Below are 6287 nucleotides of genomic sequence, written 5' to 3'. Positions count from 1 at the left end.
GGTGGCAAAACCTTTAGTAGAGTTCAATCACTACTTGTCATAAGAGAGTTTATACTGAAAGGAAATCATATAAATGTGTGTGTCAGAGGCTTTCCCCAGGCATCAGAACTCACTAGGCATCAGAATATACATCTTTGAGAGGAACCACAGAAACGTAATGTGCATGCTAAGGACCCCAACATCAAAATGGAAACAGAGTATTCATACTAGAGAGCAACCTTACAAATGTAACAAATGATTTTAAAAAATGAAATGTTCAAAGACCTGGAATCAACCCAAATGCCTATCCGTGATAGACTGAATAAAGAAAATGTGATACATATGCAACATGGGATACTATGCAGCCATAGAAAGGAATGAGATCATGTCCATTGCAGGGACGTGGCTGGAGCTGGAAGCCATTATCCTTAGGAAACTAACAGAGGAACAGAAAACCAAACACCACATGTTCTCACTTGTAAGTGGAAGCTGAACAATGAGAACACATCAACCCAGGGAGGGGAGCAACACACTGGGGCCTGCCGATGGGGGTGGGAAGGTCAGGGAAGTGGAGCATCAGGAAAAATCGCTAATGCATTTTTGCCTTAATACCTAGGTGATGGGTTGGTAGGTGCAGCAAACCACCATGGCACATGTTTTCCTGTGTAACAAACTTGCAAATTGTGCACATGTACCCAGGAACTTAAAGTGAGACGAAACTAATGTCCATGCCTTTGCAGTTTGATTGAATGTATAGAGGTGAAAAATCCTGTTAAGTATGCTGAACATGAAAGGAACTGTAAGCAGTAGTGTGTCTTCAGGCTTTACCAAATTATTCCTATTTGAGAGAAAACTTGGAAATGTAATCAATGTGGCACAGCCATTATTCACAGGTAAGATCTTAGCACACTGCAGCCTCAAAAAGTGGTCCTCCCACCTCAGCCTCCAGACTACCTGAGACTACAGGTACATGCGATTGTGTCTAGCTTACAGCTTCTCTGTGATATCCAAGTTGCAAGCCTCACTACTTTTGTGCTTTGGGGCCTTTATTAAGTAAAATAGGAGATACTTGAACACAAACACCACAATACTCTTAACAATGCTAACTGAGATGACTACTAAGTGACTGAGAGATGGGTAGGTTATTCTGTGTGGCTACACTGTATAAAGGGATGATTTATGTCGTGGGCAGAACAATGTGAGATTTCATGACATTAGTGAGAGCAGTGCACAGTTTAAAATTTCTGAGTTACCTTTTTTGGGAATATTCCATTTAATGTGTTTGGATCACAGTTGCCATGGGTAATTAAAATCGTGGAAAGTGAAACTGCAGATAATGTGGGATGACTGTACCAATATGTTAGGGGGAGGGAGCCAGCTGGTTGTGAGATGTAAGTTTGTGATTCTGAGATAGCAGCTTTGCAAAAAACTGCAATTCGTCAGTTCACCAATATTGATAATAATGGTGCAAGCTTGGTGAGCTAAGAATGTTCCTGAAAACCTTTGTTCCCACTGCCAATTCCTGGGGACAGTTATGGGTTCCTAATGACATCACCACAAAGACACTTTGGAGTGTTTGGTAAAGGCTATTTCTTTTCAATGATTGCTGGAGGCAGACGGGATCAAATAAAAATAGAACATTGTGGGCTCCCAAGGCTGAGGTGGAGCTGGAGGACGCCAGCCAGACTGTGGAGCAGCAGTCTCCTTGTGCACGTGCCTGAAGTCCGCGTGGGTGTTTGAGGAAGTGGGGATACAGCATTTAATGGAAAATGGATGCTTAAGAAGTAAAAAATGGCAGGCTTCCTAGATAGTTTTCATTGGCCAGAATATGAATGTATTGACTGGGGTGAGAGAAGGAATGCTGTGGCGTCTGTTGTAACAGGTATATTGTTTTTTACAGGCTGGTGGATAATGACGCAGCTGTGGTGTATCGTAGGCCAGAACAGTTGAACCATGCCTTTCACACATGTGGTGTATTTCCCACATTGGCTTCCTTCATGATAAAAATGCTGTATCCAATGCTCAGGTGACAGATGATAGCTGTGAAAGAGGCTGTTGAGGAAGAACAGGTGCTTGAGTTTGGCTTTTCATTGGTTTTGTGTTGATGTTTGGGGTACTTATTGCTTCCATGTGGATTCTTTTTGGTGCATATGTTACCCAACCACTCTGATCTACAAATTTGGAAGAACTGAAGAGCTATGGACCTGAGATCACTTCTTAAATCACATTTTCCTTGTGTTATACTCTGTTTGTAGGTAAATTTTTATCTCGGTACACATTGCCAAATGGAGTAGCTTGTACATTAAATGTTTTGTTTCTTTACATTTTTATGTTGGGTTTTTTTGTTTTGGTTTTTTGTTGTTGTTGTTGAGATGGGGTTTTGCTCTTATTGCCCAGACTGGAGTGCAATGGCACGATCTTGGCTCACCACAACCTCTGCCTCCTGGGTTCAAGTGAGTCTCCTGCCTCAGCTTCCAAGTAGCTGGGATTACAGGCATGCACCACCACACCCAGCTAATTTTGTATTTTTAGTAGAGACAGGGTTTCTCCATGTTCGTCAGGCTGGTCTCGAACTCCCAGCCTCAGATGATCCGCTCGCCTCCGCCTCCCAAAGTGCTGGGATTACAGGCATGAGCCACCACGCCTGGCCTATGTTGTGTGTTTTTAAAGTTTTATGAAATTTATGTTCTTCATGTTTCACTGCATAGACTGTTAATACATATATAATACAAGATTATATGGATTGGATAATGAGTATCTGTTTTTTATTCCTGAGATTTAGAACTTGACCTGTTCCCTGAGCCAGAGTTATATCATCATGTCATTTTAGAAGTAACCACTCTCTCTCTGGCCAGACGCAGTGGCTCACGCCTGTAATCCCAACACTTTGGGAGGCCGAGGTGGGTGGATCACCTGAGGTCAAGTTTGAGACGAGCCTGGCCAATATGGCAAGACCGTGTCTTTACTAAAAATACAAAAATTAGCCGGGTGTGGTGGTGGGCGCCTGTAATCCCAGCTACTTGGGAGGCTGAGGCAGGAGAATCATTTGAACCCTGCGGGCAGAGGTTGCAGTGAGCTGACATTGCACCACTGCACTCTAGCCTGGGTGACAGAGTGAAACTCCGTCTCAAAAAAAAAAGTAACTGCTCTCTCTCAGTATCTCTAATTTCTGAAGATGCACAAAAAATATAGCTTCATATAGCTGGAATGAGCACTGAGCCATAAAAGGTATTTCAGCAAGTTGTAATTTATTTTGGCCTAAATATGAGGTTTTTTTGTGAAGGGAAAATGTTTGTTCTTATGTATGGAAGAAGTGTACATTTATATAATGATTTTTTAAATGCCCAAAGGATGAGTTTGAAAACCTCTTTTAAAAAGAATTCCTCTAACATGACCTTATGTGAGAAGGTCATAACTCAGTTTTTTTATGGTTATTGTAAAAACACTGTGTAAGGCAGCTTAGCACCATGCTTCTCATAAAAGCAGCTTAAATTATCCACTGGGGTTATCGTTTGACAACCTGCCATTGTCTGGTGTTATACAATTCAATAGCAAGCAAGTTTGAGGCAATTTAAAAAGTGGAATGATTAAAGATAAGGCACTTCTTCCCAAAGGAAATTATCACCTAGTGAAAAATTAGGCATTTCATCTACTCAGTTACTGACTGCAAGTCTTTCTTCGCTCTAGCTCTCAAGCTTTGGGTGAATGTTCCTGCGAAATATATCTTCAACTTGAAAGTTCATACTCTAGTCAAAAACTCCTTTTACTGAGTTTGCAGTACTGTATTTGCACTGTGTGTATTTCTCTGGACCTTTATTGCTACTTTTGCTTTCCTTTGTTACACAGATTTTGTGTTGCACTTTTGTCTCCAGAGGGGTATTGTAGAGCCTTGGTTGTATGAATAATAGCAGTGGTAGTGTCCACAGCTCCAGTGCAAGCCCGTTTGGCATCACTCCTCTCCTCTTTCTGAGAGGATTTATTGTGTGCAGAGTATGAAGCAGTTGTGGAGCGCTGTGTCTCTGTCAGGATACCATCTTGTTTGATGACACTTTTCTTTGTTGTCTTTCCTTGAAAATGTCAGTAAGCTCTGTTATGCTTCCAGCAAATTGTAAGACTATTTGTTTCCACCCTTATAACCTGTTGCAATACATATTATTTCTCATACATTTTAATATTGTTTGTTGCAGAAAACAAACCATAAAAATTCATTTGCTGTTCAGTTTTCAATTAAAAAAAAAAGAAATAAGGCCGGGTGCGGTGGCTCAAGCCTGTAATCCCAGCACTTTGGGAGGCCGAGACGGGCAGATCACGAGGTCAGGAGATCGAGACCATCCTGGCTAACACGGTGAAACCCCGTCTCTACTAAAAAAATACAAAAAACTAGCCGGGCACAGTGGCGGGCGCCTGTAGTCCCAGCTACCCGGAGGCTGAGGCAGGAGAATGGCGTGAACCCGGGAGGTGGAGCTTGCAGTGAGCTGAGATCCAGCCACTGCACTCCAGCCTGGGTGACAGAGCGAGACTCCATCTCAAAAAAAAAAATAGAACATTGTTAATTTCTGAGACTTGATGGACGGTAATATAGAAAATCTTTTCTTTTGCCTATTTATCTGTGCATCTAGACTGGTGAAATTTCTTCTCATGTTTTTAACCTATTTTCTAATTCAATTTTTTTTCTATGATATACTTTACTTTGTAGAGCAATTTTTGGTTTCCAGCAAAATTTAGTGGAAGGTACAGAGATTTCCCATATAGCTCCTTCCCCCACATATGCATAGACTTCCCCATTGTCAACATCCTCCACCAAAGTGGTAGATTATCACCCAACATCCCTAGTTTATACTTGGCTCACACTTGTACATTGTGTGGGTTTGGACAACTGTAAAATGGCACATATTTACCATTATGGTAACATACAGAGTACTTTGACTACCCTAATAATCCTCTTTGCTCAATCTAAATTTGTGTATTTCTTTCACTTCTGTCACTTGTTGCTTCACGTTTTGCAGCTGTTTTTTAGTGCATACGCACTGATGGTTCTGAAATCATCTTTGTAAGTTAACATTTTTATCATGTAATCTCCCTGTTTTTCCGTGGTATTTTTATTTTCTCTGAAGATTACTTCTTTTGTTCCAGTCAGTTTAGCAAGTTTATTTTGCCAAAGTTAAGGATGCTTGCCTGTGACACAGCCTTAAGAGTTTCTGGCCATATATACCCAAGGTGGTCGGGGTGCAGCTTGGTTTTATACACTTTTAGGAGATACCAGTTAATATGTAAGATGCACATTGGTTTGGTTTGGAAAGTCAGAACAAGTCCAAGCAGGGAGGGTGCTTCCAGGTCATAGGTAGATAAAAGACAAAGGTTGCATTCTTTTGAGTTTCTGGTGACCATTTTCAAAGGAAGCAATCAGACATGCATTTATCTCAGTGAGCAGAGGGATGATTTGAATAGAATGGGAAGCATGTTTGCCCTAAGCAGTTCCCAGTTTGACTTTTCCCTTTGGCTTAGTGAGTTTTGGGTGCCAAGATTTATTTTCCTTTCACATTTCCCCTTTTCTCCTTTAAAAATCTTTGGGAGAGGCTGGGTGTGGTGGCTTACACCTGTAATCGCAGCACTTTGGGAGGCCGAGGCAGGCAGATCATGAGGTCAAGAGATGGAGACCATCCTGGCCAACATGGTGAAACCCCATCTCTACTAAAAATACAAAAATTAGCCAGGCGTGGTGGCACACACCTGTAGTCCCAGCTACTCAGGAGGCTAAGGCAGCAGAATCGCTTGAACCCAGGAGGCAGAGGTTGCAGTGAGCCCAGATTGTGCCATTGCACTCCAGCCTGGCGACAGAGGGAGACTCCGTCTCAAAATAAAGAAAAAAAATCAGGTTTCATCTGATCTTTCGTGGCTGGGACAGTTTATTTTTAGGCAGGCAAATTCCATGTTATTTGGAAAGCTCATTTTTAGCACGTTGTAAAGTATCATGTCCTATGAAGAGAAAATAACAGGAGGAACAGATCAAAACGAAGAACAATTCTGGAAAATATATACAGGCCATATTACTCTGAAGTCCATACATCAGTAGGTAGGTGTGAAAGTGGCTTATGTATGTGAATAGGTCGCTGTTATTTTCTTTTGAAGTTTAAATTGTCTAGCTTCAGTTATCAGGGCTTTAAGAAAATACAGTTTAGTTTTCAGTGATTTCATATTAGAAAATATGGGGGAAAAAAGAAAAGAAAGAAGAAAAAATTGAAAACATTATTTCAGAGACATGTAGCTAGAAAAAGTTAGAATTCAGTCCAAACTGTAGAAAATCATAA

The sequence above is a fragment of the Papio anubis genome, chromosome 20, assembly GCF_008728515.1.
Source record: "Papio anubis isolate 15944 chromosome 20, Panubis1.0, whole genome shotgun sequence".
NCBI classification, from domain to species: Eukaryota; Metazoa; Chordata; class Mammalia; order Primates; family Cercopithecidae; genus Papio; species Papio anubis.
Note: the sequence above shows the minus strand (reverse complement) of the source record.